Below are 15,147 nucleotides of genomic sequence, written 5' to 3'. Positions count from 1 at the left end.
GAGGGAACGAGCTTGTCCTCTGCTTTCTGATATCCTCAGGCTAAGATGGATAGCAGTTCTACTGGCCCAATGCAAATTTAATGGAGAGTAGCAGAGTTATTGTCACTGCTTTGCTCAGAGAAGGCTGAATTGAAAGATTTTTCTAGTTATTTTTCATTCAAACTTGGAGGCATCACTAATAGTAACAATCTGAGAGAATTTTCTTTACAATTTTTATTACAATTCACTTTGAATAACAACAAGAAGCAATGATTGAGTCACACTGTCTTTTCATCAAAATACTGATTTTTGGAGAAGAGACAAGGAACTTGAAGTCTTATCAGCATGAGAAAAAGCAGGGTGTTTCAGGCATGGCTTCTAGTTTATTAGACAAGAATTGAGCTAGAATCTCCCTGGACTCAGGAGATCCCCAAACCCTACAGTATTGTGAAGACTAATGTGCTTTGAAAGAAAAGTAAGCTTTGTTTCCATATGTGTAAAATATTATTAGAAAAAATAGAGATTAATTCCAGACTGGTGTATGTTTGAAAGGAGAGAATGATGCTTAGAACTCTCAAAATGAAATTATATGCCTTTAAATTTTTGACAGAAATAAAATGCAGATGCCAATGGAAAAAACTCTGAGTAAGTCAGGGATGGGGAAAGAAGCCTATGTTCTTGACAGAGCAAGTGATCATGGAAATTACAAAAGCTCCTGGAGATGACTAAAATACAAAATCTAAATAGGAGCCATCCTACAACTCTGAAGGGAGAAATATAGGGCAAATTGTTCTAAACCAGTAAGAGGGGAATCCAAAATAACATGAATGTGACAAAATGTATCATGAAGTATGCAGATACAAAATTTAGAGCATACTTATCTCTTTCATAATTAAAAAAAAAAAAAAAAAAAAAGAAATAAGCCAGACTGTAAAGCTATTCCAGGTATTCAAGGCAAGCCCACATGGAAAGAGTCAGAAACGAGCTGTCTCAGACTTAGACTCAGTAACATGCATCCTCTTCAGGTGAATAAAACACAGTCCTTTTTGTTTGTCTTAATTTCAATTTTTCCAGCATAAGATGGTGAACTATGTTATCATTTCAGATTGGTAATACATATAGTGGGGGAACAGGTAAGAGCAGAGGAAAGGGTCTATGATGTCTTTAGTAGACTTTCCAGTGGATTAGGAACTGCGTATTCCAAGGCATCTTACCAGCTGGGGCTCTGCCCAGAATAAAAAGCCCTAAACCAGAATCACAATATGTGAAGCTGCTTCAGTAAATCTAACTTATACAAGTGTTCAAGTTTAAGACTCCACTGCCCGAAAACTGCTTGGAATTATTGCTACAGCTGGATTATAACATTCTCTCACTGGTCCAGTATTCTTTCCTTCATGGAAATCTCATAACTTATGTCTGCTCCATCATGATGATTGCTAGCTTTGAGCCAGAGGAGGCACATGTACCGTAATATTTTTGTCATTTGGAATTTTTATTTTTAAATCAATGAAAGGTCTAATAATAGCTTGCAACATGATATTTGCAAAATATCTCAAGAAACATGAGCTGTAGTAAAAACTTCCAGTAGAAGAATCTGTCTATATGCTAACTCTATCACTGTTATTACTTGTTACCTAAAGAAAATGCAATGGTAACAAAAATACTTGGAAGTGATCTTGAGATGTGACTCATTCCCTGCAAGATTTAGCACTTTCTCTCACTGGCAAAAGTTAGGTGAATTTATTTTACCTTCTGGCATAAAATCATGGGAAAGAAGGGACCTGGAGAATGGGGAAAAAAATACGAGACTTGCTGAGGCACAGCAAAATCAGTAGCATCACAGCTCTTAGCCAAAATACTCCAATTCCACCACATGTCTTAGGAAGTGCATTCTAGTATCAGGCTGCACTGTGTTTCTCTGGCTGTAGCCTTTGCTAAAAATAATATATGCTCTCTACCTGTTTACCATCTCCAGGTGCAAACACAGATATGTGAAAAAGGTGAGAAGAGCATCTTGTTTTAATAGGCTGCCAGTCTGGAAAAATAGAGATTACAAGTGGGAGAAGACCAAATCTATTCACTTAACTGCCTTGCAATCTACGAGATCCTGAGACTGACTGAGTTAGGGACATAACATGAAGTAAGGACTCTCACTAATGCTTTTTCCCCCCAAATTTTAGACACGTTTGTCAATATGAGTTTTATTGGGTCAATTCAAGCAGCTGTTCTTGATGAAGAGAGTTTGTGCTTTTTGTCATTTTAACAAACTTTATAATTTCAATGAAATCACTTACACTTCCTCTTCCATGTTCTATATATTCTGTATTTTGCCTGTGCAGAATCCAAAGGCACATTTAGACAGGTTGCAAACTGCTAGCAAACTGCTCTTGTGGGAATTGTCAATGACAATTTGTTATTATTTGGGAGATTTGTTGAAAAGGGACTACATAGAAATGAATGCTGTTAAAGCCTATTCAATATTTTTTAGTTATGATTGGGGAATATGAAGCTATTGTGGGCAACAATTATGTTAAGTAATCACAAACATGTAATCATTATATGGGCTATTTTATGACTATTTTTAAGACACCTGCTTTAATATTAGCAAAACTAAGGCTCATTGTCGTGAGAATTAAAGACTATATCCTGAAAAATCCAGGAAAAACTCTAGGTTCATATTAGGTGTGCTAAGAAGCTTTTTACTGAGAGACAAAAATATCAGTACCTGTAGCTTATCTGCATAGCTCCAATGTAGATTTGTTGCATAAATGGAGAGTGGTGAAGGAATACAAATGTCTGGGAGTTGGAAAGTATATATTAGAATGAGAGAATTAAAGTCCTCAGTCTGCCTAGTTAATTTTTAAAGGCTACCAAGTAATGAATAGATTTCCATGTTTAACTGCTTTCCCAAGGGAAAGGCACAAAGGGACTTCATAAATTTATATGGAGAAGTACAATAAAGACCAAAAGCTGGAAGCTGGTTTTATGCAGATTCAAATTTGGAATGGCCCTAAATCACTAATCATCTGTTCAAAAAGTTAATCTGCTAAAGTATGTTGGATTCTCTGCAAACATCAGGAAAGAATTAAAGATGGAGTTTTTTCTAGAATATGTGCTACATTAATTCATAAATTACTAGGCTTATTAAGTAGCTAAACATATTAAGATGTCTTGGCCTGCAGCACATGAAAAGTTGGATAATCTAAAGATCCTTTCTGCCCTTAAACCCTATGCTTTTCACTCTGCTTGTTACCGTCTAAATAGGACTTCAAGGGGAGACTGACAATGGCTATACCCTATAATTACATTGAAAAGGCCTGCCCTTTTAGACAAGAAAATGTAGTTTTATTGATACCGAAACCATACAAATAACCTTGATGTACTTGAAGTTTCAGATGCAAAGGCACTTCTGTTGGAAACCACTTTGTTATTCCAGGGTAAAGAATAAAAAGTATTTTGATTTATACTTATCTTTCCCTATTCCCTAAACTATTAAAATGAAATCTCTCCTGAAAGCTTTGGTCTAGGCACAGAACAGACACAAACAAGCCAAGTATCACTGTTATATGACTGATTTAATAGGTATATGATACATCATATAGTTTTGGCTTTCCCTTTTGGTGGCTATGTGATGGGAGATCAGATAGAGGAAACAACTATTCTGGGTAACTTAACTTTTAATGAAGTTGACAGAACACAGTGAATGTTTCTTTTTTATTTAAAAATATTTAAAACACTCCCATGCTTTCCCAACATTATTCTAATGCTTCACTCGATGTGTGTGTTTTCTGGTTGACTATGAGCAGCTATGTGAGCCCTGTACAATTGCTATGGAGAGAGAAATGGGAATGACAGGGTCTCTAGACTTATCCAAACGACAAAACACCCAGGAGTTCTTGCTGTACTATGACATTAAATTGCCTGAGGATAAAAACCAGGCTAGGACTAAAACTGCCAACCCAATATTTTTTTAAAAAAACCAAACCTTTCTCATGTTTTAGAGGAGTTTTTTGATTTTTTTGTTTTGATTTGTTTTCACCACCTGCTTTCACCTAATGGAACATAAGTGAAAAAGTAGTATGAGTCTTTACCCAACTAATCACTACAGGAGAGAATCACTGGCAATATTAAAATATTGTCAATGGTGGTATTTTATTGCAAGGTGGTATTTTATGCACTGAATTTATATATGTCAACATCACTTGGGCAGATGTTTCTGATGTCTAGTACAAAAACAGAGAAACAAGGGAGTCCGGCTAAAACTGTTTACTTTGGCTGTCTTTGAACAGGCTATGCATCTTCTTCCATGCTGAACTTCTTCTACATAAAGGTCTGCTAATGTCTAGAACAGTTCCCACAGTCTTGGCTTGAGATGAAAGTGACCTTCTCTCTGTGTCCCGCATGGCCTGCTTCCCATTTGGCCAAATCTGAGTCCCTGCATGCCAGAGATCTGCACCATATATCCTTTGTATATCTGAATCATGACAAGGATCAGCTGATATAAAACATGAGGAGGGACATGAAGGTCATGTTCGCAAGGGCTTTGTGGCTGCAGGGGGCAGATTTGCACTAATTCACATCGGTGGTGTGTGTCTTCAAAGAGTGTGATGCTACAGTCATGTGCAGAAGAAGAATATCGCATTAGCATTGTGTTTATGCCATCTGTCACTCAGCAGCCCTTGTCCACAACGTTCACTGTGCCAGACCTGTTCTGCAAGAGCAAAACATGTATCTTGACCCTTTGATCTTAAGGATAATCATCTAGATAATCACTTAGGAAAATGCTCTATTCTGTAGCACAGATGTGACTTGAAACCAAGTACTCCAGTTACACAGATCACTCCAGTGGATCACTAGGGTTGACTGCATTGCTTTCCTTATGACGGTTACTCTGACGTGCTAGAAAACTGCAAAAACAGGTAGTCAGTCTGAAAATGAGAACATGGTGTGGATTTTAGCACATTATTAAGAACCTTATGTGTAATATATGAGTAGTTCTACCTATTATGCTCAGCTGCACAGAACTTGTGCTTTTCTGTTGTACTTGTGCCTTGTGTGCTATTGCAAACCAGTTATATGAGCACAATTCGTAGTGATGTTCTCAAGCAAGGATCACCACTGGCCTTTTGCTTCCAACAGTTCATATGATGCAATTTTTTTACTTCATCAGAATAGATCAATGAAATGCTAGTGAGTTGCTAGAAAGAATGTAAAGTACATGAAATGAAGTCCTGTGCCTGCTTAGGTATTCCCCCTTGTTTTTATAGGAAGGATTTTCTTCTTCTGGTAGGACTAGACAATGCTAAGTGTTCTAGCTGCTATTTCCAAATAAACTCTTGTCATTAGGCACCATGTGTCTTTCAAAGTGTTGTAGGTTTATCTGGTCAGCTCAGAGTACTTTCCTGATTTATCATAGCAGAAAATTGAAAGATCCTACAAGAAAGCTGGGGAGGAACTTTTTAAAAGGGCATGTAGTGATAGGACAAGGGGTAATGGTTTTAAACTGAAAGAGGGGAGATTTAGGTTAGGAAGACATTCTTTACTGTGAGGGTGGTGAGACACTGGCACAGGTTGCCCAGCGAGGTTGTGGAAGCCCCACCCCTGGAAGTGTTCAAGGCCAGATTGGATGGGGCTTTGTGGAACAAGGCCTAGTGGGAGGTGTCCCTGCCCATGCAGGGGGAAGTTGGAACTTGATGATCTTGTCTATGATTCCATGAAAGATTAGAGTCTACTTTGAGTGGTATGGAAGTTTAGGAGATTAACTGGAACAGTTGACAGAACTTAACATCCTGAGACTTTGTCTCGAGGTATCTTTAATTAAGTATCATAGAATCATAGAATGTTTTGGGTTGGAAGGGACCTTAAAGATCATCTAGTTCCAACTCCCCTGCATGAGCAGGGACACCTCCTACCAGATCGGATTGCTCAAGGTCTTGAAGACATCCAGGAAGGGGGCATCCACAACCTCCCTGGGCAAACTGTTCCAGCATCTCACCACCCTCACAGGAAAGAACTTTTTCTTAATATCCAACCTGAATCTCCGCTCTTTAAGCTTCAGACCACTACCCCTTGTCCTCTCACTATACACCTGTGTAAAAAGCCCTACCCCAGCCTTCTTGTAGGCCCCCCTTCAGATATTGGAAAGTTGCTACAAGGTGACCAAAGAATCTTCTCTTCTCTAGGCTGAACAACCCTGACTTCATCAGCCTATCTTCATAGGGAAGTATAGGAGAGCCGAGTCTAAAGCTGTGTAGGAGAGTTACTGTCAGTATCAAAAAAGTCATTTTGTGGGTTGCTATGGAAGTGCTCCCTCCTAAGTGAAGGAAGTAGGGGACAATATAATATATTGTAAAATATGGAACAATGGAGCAAACTGTTTCAATTTGGAGAACTGAAGGAGAAGGTTATGTTAATGCTGCCATTTGATATAGTTGTATATGTAAGGCATGTTCTATTTTGGTATTCATGGAGGTTCTTTGTTTTTTATTTTTGTTGTTTTTCTTTTTGTCCTGAGTAAAATATCAGCTTTCAAGCAGGTGAGAAAGAACCAAATGCCTCGAAATGGTGTGTTTCCAGTGGGGTGGGAAATGCGGAAGCAGAAACTCTTTGGGACAGGAATGAGATGATGGCATAGGACAGGGAAGGGGAAAGAGGAGTACAAGACGATGGCCTTGGAACTTGCTGAACCTGCCTGGGAAGCCAGCCTGGAAGATAGAAGATATTTTCACAGTTTATGGTAAGGAGACACTCTGAATGTATACTTCTAAGTGAACAACTCAGAAAAGAAAACACTAGTATGTCCAAGTAAAACTTTTAATTGCTAAGTGAAAAATTCATGGCTGACACATAATGATATTGGTAAAATACAATCTTGGCCACATTAGAGTTGGCGTTAACAGAATCAGTGTGCTCTAGGTCAATTGTTAAATAGAATAAATGATGGTGGATGGTTGCTTGGGCTAAGTGGGTATGTAAAACTCACAGAATTACACACACTGATTTTTCTAGCAGCCAAGCAAAGCTGTATGGTGCATCTTGGTCATTTTAGCCTGGAATATCCAAACCCAGTTGTTCTGGGTAAGTCTGCCAAAGCCAGAAGGTTAATTATTCCTTAAGGATGGAGCAGCTTAAAATAAAATACTGTTTGTGCTTTTTATTCCTATTTTATTACTAGAAAATGCAAATGTCATTCTTGTGGCTGTCTGAAATTTAGTATTTCTTTTTGCCATAGTATTCACTAGTCTCCTTTTTTTTTTTAATGGAACATAATTTAGAAAAAATATATAAAATAAGAAGTTTGGTTTTGGCTTCCTCAAGAAAACAATTGACCTTATTGTCTCTGGAAGGCAAGCACCTGGGTCGTCGGGCTTTCATGAGTCTAAAGTGAGGACACTGTAGACAACCTCTGTCACATTTGTTTTTTTTGAAATTGCAGCAACCTGCTGTAGTTGGTTCATGTAGAATTTTCTGAGATCTCTTTTGACTAGTAGAACATCACTACAGCTTCTTTCAATCTGCTGTGTTGGGGCTCCTGGGCAGCAGCTAAGTTGCTGGAAGGAAAGCCAATTGAATCGGATATGAGAAACTACTGGCCATGACAGACAAGATAAGAAGCCAGGAAAAGCTGCTGATGGCATCACAAGATAGGTCCAGTTTTCACAGGTGGTGAGGGGATGATGTGAGAGCCATCTGAACCTACAGACAAAAGCAAGGAGAGCACTGAGCACTATTGATGACAGCAGCTGGCAAGGCCACCATCCTGTCCCACCCCCGCAGCCCATCTCAGCTTATGATGAGGCTGCAGAAATGTCACTCCGTGGCACCCAGGAGTGTTCCAGCATATTGTCCACATGGGAGCTGCATGGGAAATAGCTGAAAAAACAGGTTCTGCCTGTAGCCTTTGCATCCTTCATATCCTACTCCTTTCTTGTCTATGTGTTTTCTGCATACTTTTCCATTAGTAATCTTGCTTATTTTTGTACAAATGCATATACATATATATGCACATCTCTATGTGATATGTATGTGATCTATGTGATCTGACTTGTATATTTACAGATCTGATTTTTTGTTGGCAATAGCCCAGCTCTGGGATATTGGACTAGACCTACAGAAGGTCCTTCCAGATAATATTTCTGTGATTTTTACATTGCCATATGTACATCACTTTACTGAGTTTTCATCTTGCAGGCATCACTTTATACAGTATTTCTTGTTAGAGTCCAGCTCCTCACAAAGAAATGCAGTTAACATTTTTCATGTGAACAATCCAGCTTTCCTGCTCCAGATGCTTATTCATTACAAATTAAATTAAATGGAGAAGACAAAACTGAACCTATTTGCAGCACACTGAAACATTTATTTCTTACCGTGGCATCTGAGTACTAGTCAGTTTTTAATTTATTCATCCTCATAATTAAATTTTAGAGGTAGAAAATCTGTGTTAACTGTATTACACCTCTGAAAAATGGAAATTCAGAAATAATGAGGAGTTAAGGGCCTATATTTGATCCTTAAATCCTCAAAGTCACTTTTTAGCTGCTGCCGTACCTGGAAATTAGTATAATTCTGAGGTACATAAAATCTCACCTCACAATATTTCCATAGCCATCAAGACCAAATAGCATCTATCCTGTGAACTAAACCACATAGTACTTAGAATGAATCTGCTAAGCCTGGAAAAGGCCTAAATCCTAATGTAATACCTGTAGCAAGCAATGATAATACTGTTCCATTAATGCTGTATATCTGTAGCTCAAAGATGGAGCTGATCTGGAAAACAGACCTGAAGCAACAGTTCCCATGTCCCAGTACCTTGCTTTTGTCACTAGGCTCTGCTGTACCTTGTATATTAAATTATCATTAATGGGAGGACTAATCTCACTTCTCAACCCAAAGCAACTGCCTGGATTGTTGGCTAATTCTCATAGTTACTTTTCCTTATCCTGAGGAACTATTCAAGCCCTATTCAAGGCCTATTTCAACTATTTCAAAGCCAGGTTACATGGGGCTTTGAACAACTTGGTCTGATGGAACCCTGCCCATGGCAGGGGGCTGGAACTATATCATCCTTCCAACCCCAACCATTCCATAATTCTATGATTCTGAGTCTATGACTCTGTTTTAGTTTATTGTGTTGTGAAGTAACTTCAAATATATAGAGAAAGCTACCCACACTGAAAGATCCCTGTGAGCAATAAGAATGGATTAAAATCTAGTAAGAAAAATTAATCAGGAATATAGAAGGGGGGGGTGAGGGGAAGGCATATTGTGTATAAAGTACAGCATTTTTATCTATTTGAGCATGATAAAAATGTATCCTTTGCTTACTACTGTGTGCTTGGTAACGGAAAGGAATAGGCTGGTGGCAAAATCTGACTCCAGGAAAGGGCCTGTGGTTTCGAGTCTCTATTGTAGCATAGTGTTTCAGTCACGTTCTTCAGTGGGCTTGTGTGGGACATCACTGTTGGTTTGTTTTCTTTTGCTTGCTTTTTGATAACGTCCAGTTTTTCAACCCTTAGCTTTACTGCAGTTTTGTAGGAAGTCTACTGGGAGTCTTTCTGCTTCCTAACCCTTGATACCTACCTTAGGTTCCCTTAGTGGTAAAGGGAGAAAGGTAAGTTCCACTGATTGTTGGTTTAGAGCAGTTTCTCTCCATTGTAGAGGAAGTGCAAAGAGACTGGCCCATGGCATTTCATGCCTAATGTTACAAAGTAAATCACCAGTGTGTCTTAATGACTTCATAAACATCTGGAAATTTGCTACATGCCACTTTAAATTTTACTGAGCTAACATTTTGAAAAAATACATATTGAGGAGAGTCAAAAGTATATATATATATTATATATAGTATACATACACACACCAGATAGACATCATATATGGTAAATATATTGAATTATAAAAATAATTTTTAAAATATGCAAATTCAGTAGTTCAGGGATAAATCGAGTGTTTATTTGAACTTTGCATACTTGGTTTCTATGATGAATTTCAGTGGGTCAATGAGGACAAAAAGCATGATGCTTCATGGGAAATGGAGACTGAACCATATGATAGACATATGAGACACTTGAACTCCAGCTCTCACAATGGAGATTGTCTCATGGTCCCATTTTCCATAGAACTGGGTGCCACTGTATGGATTGGTGGCCATAGAGCCATGCAGTTGCTTCTCTCATGTGACTGAGCCATTCCCCATGTTACACTGCACAAGGAAGTAGAGGGAAGAAGGAGAGGAAATGTAACTGTCATTGGTAAACACTGTCCTCAACTACATGTCTCTACTTTGGATTTTTTGCATACATTTGGTTTTGGACACATACTACTTTTTGTTTCATGAGACAACCCCATCATTTTTTTCTGCCTTTTCTCATTTTTTTTTCCCTTGGTCATGATTTTATTATCACTAGACTGAACTAGAAATATGTATTCCTATCTAGAAAGGTTGATTTGCCACCCCTGGTACTTGAGCATTTTTTGAACTCCTGTTATCTCAGCCTTGCTTCAATTAGTAGGCAGAATAAGAAATCACATAACTGTACTCTTTCAGTTTATGTTATATTTTAGAACTGATGCAGAATTTGTTTTCAATAATGTTAACAGTATGGCAAATCTCAAGAGTAATCTGTATAGGCCAACAATTCAACATGCATTATATAGAAGGAAAAAGCTTCTATGTTATTGTCATAACCAATTTATGTGATGGAAAGACAATTGCAGAGCTGGTAATGCCAGCTTTGGTTGTAAAGTCCTCTTGCCTTCTGCAAAGTTTTTAAATAAGATAATTATTTGGTATAAGGACCATTTCCTCTAACAAATTTGAAAAGCATAGACCTGCATATCAAGTTTGGAATAGTCTTTGGGGAGGGAAGAAGTTTTGTGTTAGGTCAGCACTTTCCCAGGCCTTGTGTAGGACTGTGTCAAATCAGACCTTTCCCAAAAGTGATGTGAAAGCCTGTTCTGGTCAGGTCAGGGAGGCCCAGATCAGTCAGGCCCTAATTGGCTGATGAGAACAGGAAATAATGAAACTGAAGGGCAGTTTAGACCTGTGAAACAGAAGTTAAAATTTCAGTACTGAAAGTATGTTTAAAAGTTGGAGAGTTTTAGATTTCAGGATAAATGGTTTTGAATCTGGTTCCATAGCTTTCAGACTATGAAACAAAAACATAAGAAAATAATATATGAACACTCAAATTTTAATTTTGTACAGAGGAATTAAATTTAGACTTTGATGCAAAATATAGCGTGTATATCTCAAGACTTATTTGAACCACATGTCACTGGTTGTCTTCTCTTCTAATTCAGACATGGAAACCAGGCTTTGAATTAATACTGTTATAATTGCTTTGGCAAGAATATAAATCTGAAATCTGCCTAAGTACTAGAGGCTTTAATTCTTTCTCAGGGGATTAATAATACCAGAATAAGCATTTGAGCATTTAATAAGTTAATACAGTGAAAACGGGATAACAGTAATGTTTTCAAATATAATAAAACTAAGGTCTTACATTTTCTTTTGGGGAAAAAAGGTTTTCCTTTTCAAACATTCAAAAGGTATAAAATATCAATCAAAAGAAACATAGTAAATGTGAGCAGACTCTCACACATACCAGGCAATGGTCTCTCTTTCATTTTCCACCTCTTCTATTGCTGTTTACTCATCAGTGCTTTTCTTCATTTGTCTTAATATTGTGTCACTAGTTAATATAACAGGGTCTTCTAAATAGGCCTTTCTGCTTATGAACATTTCTAAAACAATTCTAAAATACTACCTATGGAAAACAGTGGAAGAATACATGCCAGCAGCTTTGGTAGTGCTCTTTGCAATCTACATTTGCCACCAAAAGCAAGCTCAGGGACTGGCAAAGACAGCTGAAACTGCAGCCTCACTGGGTGAAAAGAGAATTGCTTGAAAAGTAGGGAGAGAATTACCCTGCGTTTACTCTCTCTTTTCTGTTTTTGTGTAGCTATCTCTTTTGCTTACACTATCATGGAGATGATAAGTGGGCACATATGCTAAAAAAGACACACTTGCTTCATTTTGAATAAGGAGGATGCAACATGTGTTTTTCCATAGAGAGTTACTATAAATATTTGGGTCTGTTCTGCAAAGGCTAACCTGTCTTCTGGCTTTTTATTTCAGTCTTCTTTCAGCTTTCCAGCTTCTCTGCTTGTTCTGTCCTTTCTACTTTAGGATATCTACACTGTTTTTTTCTGTCTTATGCAGGTGTATGTCCCTACACATGTATCTGCACAGAAATATTACCATGAGAGGAGCAGCCTTTCTCAGAACAATCATGTGTTAAATCTGGCCCTAGAATTATTGACAGGAGGGTATAAAGTGGCCAAGAGGATTTTCTCTGTTTGACATTCTTCAGACTCTTATTTTTCTTGCTTTGTTCCTCTTTTCAGAAGCTGGCTTGGAGCTACAGTAGATGGTGAAGAGTTTTAAAAACACATCGTTAAAACCATTGAGTGACACAGATACCTCATACATTTTTTAGCATTTGTATGAGCATCTTTTGTTTCAAATTGGGGAATGAGGAAAAAATAGAAACTGAAGGAAAATAGAGAACTGAGTCAATTCAGATTTTCATTTTGTAGAGATTTTAGTAGAATAATTTCCCAAGAAATACACTGGAAGCCTTACTGCTTGCATATTTAAATTTTAATTAAAAAATCTACTTAGAAAAGGATATTGTAGGGAACACTCTTGACCTAAAAGCCATTGCTTCTGAATCATATTCTGCTTTCAGTAGGTCTCATCACAAAAAAAAATCTTGCAGAGCTTATCTCTGCTTGCTGCACCTGATCTGTGCAGTGGACTTGTGCTGGGCACAAGTCTATGATCTGAGGGTTATTCAAAGCCAGTGGGGTGTCAATAGAATATGCAATATACAAAAATGTATGTGAGTTTATAAGGGATCCAGTGAACTATTAATTAATTTAATGTACATTTCTTTATTTTCTGTGTGATAGTCCACCAACAGCAGTTGATGAGTGGGTGACATGCTATGTCAAAAAATAATCAAAGATAACACAAAGATCAACAAGCCTAGGCGATTAGAACTTGAAAGGATAAATGTTATTAGTATATTTATGATTTAAAGACAGATGGTGCAGAGCTGAGCTGAGGGAGATTGGGAAAACACAGTTGGAAAGCAATGGCTCTCTTTATTTTGGTTAATAGACATTGAAGATCACACATGCTATTGCAGAGCTCAATTTGATTATATAAGAAATGTGAAAGATGAATAAGGTTAAGGCTTCGTACTCACTAGATTCATACCTCAGCTGTCTTCGCAGAGGCCTGGAGAGAGATGCCCTGCTCTCTTCCCTGGCCCAAGTCCTCTTCTCAATCCCTCCCCCAGTTCTCCAGTCTCTCTTCCCAATCTACAGCAGAAACTGGAGCTAAAGAGTGATGGCAGTTGCATTCTCTTGCCTAAAGACATGCTGATGGGATCATAGGACTTTCCCAAGATTTCCCAAGCCATGCTTTCTTCCTTAGACAAAATGCAAACCCGTAGAGACAATTTGAGGAGCAACGGCAGAAAGGCAAAACTGCTGTTGGCTGCTCCAGCACCTTGTTTCACTCCTTGGACCACTTTGTTTGGTTTGTGCTCTGTAATATGGCCCATGCTTTGCTCAGAGTTGCAGTTACTGCATTTGTTCTAGGCTCACAACCATCATCTCTACAGTGCTGAATAGTGGAACAAACAACTACAATAGGTCTATATTTGTATCTTTCAAAAATATCCTTTTAAGCTCATAATAACATGGGGACATGAGAAGCAGTACTGATCTCTTGCAAAGTCATTGTCATACTTACATTCTTAGACTGACAGTTAACTCATTCATTCTAGTATTTCAAAGTTTGGTAGTCAAATCCCTGGGACCAGATATGGGAGTAGCTCTTGATAAGTTTGATAAAGTGTTGGAACTGTATTTGTATCCACAGATGGTTATATTGTATTAAGCTTATTTGGCTAGAATAAAACAATCTGTACTCCAGAATCTTCATCACTAACATGAAAAAAAATATGATAGTAGAGCAGCAGCAGTAAAATGCCTGTAGAACTTAAGGTATATTACTATATTTGGGTATATCTTGATGGAAGGACAGCAGTTGGCTAGAAAGCTGCCAGCAGATAAAATCACAGAATATTGTGTTTGTATTACTTGCAGCACACCTATAGTAAAGGTTAATTAAAATCAAATAAGAATGTGTGAGTTGAGATTGTGACACAGACTCAAACACAAGCAGTGGCTTGCTGAATTTAAACTAATTGCAAACTGGTCTAAAGTTTCTTGATTAAAGTGTATTTTCATGCACTTGATCAGGGGCAGCAAAATATTAATGCACTTCCATATATGGGGAAAAAGGAAAGCAACAATGCTTAAAAAGAACTCTTGAAGCAGTTGTGTGAATTTTTATTTCTTTTGAAGTAAAGAAGAATTCCTACTGATTTTGCTTGCATTTTCTCCATTTGTTTTTCAAATTACAGTTTATCAAACCTACAGCTGTAACTTAAAAGCAACTGATATGTTCTAAATAGCTTTTCAATTTTTATTTACTCAATGGTATTGAAGAATTTGGAGCAATCTCTTAAATATTTAAACACAGTGGTTTCTATAGTGATGTATGTAAGCATGATTCCTCTTCCAGACCATGAAGGATGTGACTCAGAGACAGGAATCTCACATCATTCTAGATGCCCTTGTTTATCCTACCTTGTCCCAAATCCAGAAACACGAGGTTCCTTGTAGGTCATCTTTCTTATTGGCATGGTCAATGCATATCAGATATCCATGGGAGTCTGTAACTGTACTACTGCTCCTATTGTTAAAACACTTTCTTGTTAGAGGTACCAAGTTTGGCTCAAAATCTAACTTACATAGATTTAGTTTTGTGGTGTGACTGGAATAGCTTCACACAACCAAGATCAGTTTCAGCCCAGTATATGGATTGCAGCTTGACAAGCTCTAATGAAAAAATGTTCCACAGCTAAACAAAAATTGTATTTATTCTCCATTTATCAAATATTATTTTATAAACAGAAATAATATTACATATTTAAGCAGGTTATTAGTAAATAGCATTGAGGTATATATTTTTATTGGTTTTGCACATGTAAAACTGGACTCTACGGTCTCTACATATATTGC

The sequence above is a fragment of the Apus apus genome, chromosome 2 (assembly GCF_020740795.1).
Source record: "Apus apus isolate bApuApu2 chromosome 2, bApuApu2.pri.cur, whole genome shotgun sequence".
In the NCBI taxonomy this organism is placed as follows: Eukaryota; Metazoa; Chordata; class Aves; order Apodiformes; family Apodidae; genus Apus; species Apus apus.
This window is presented reverse-complemented; position numbering follows the sequence as displayed.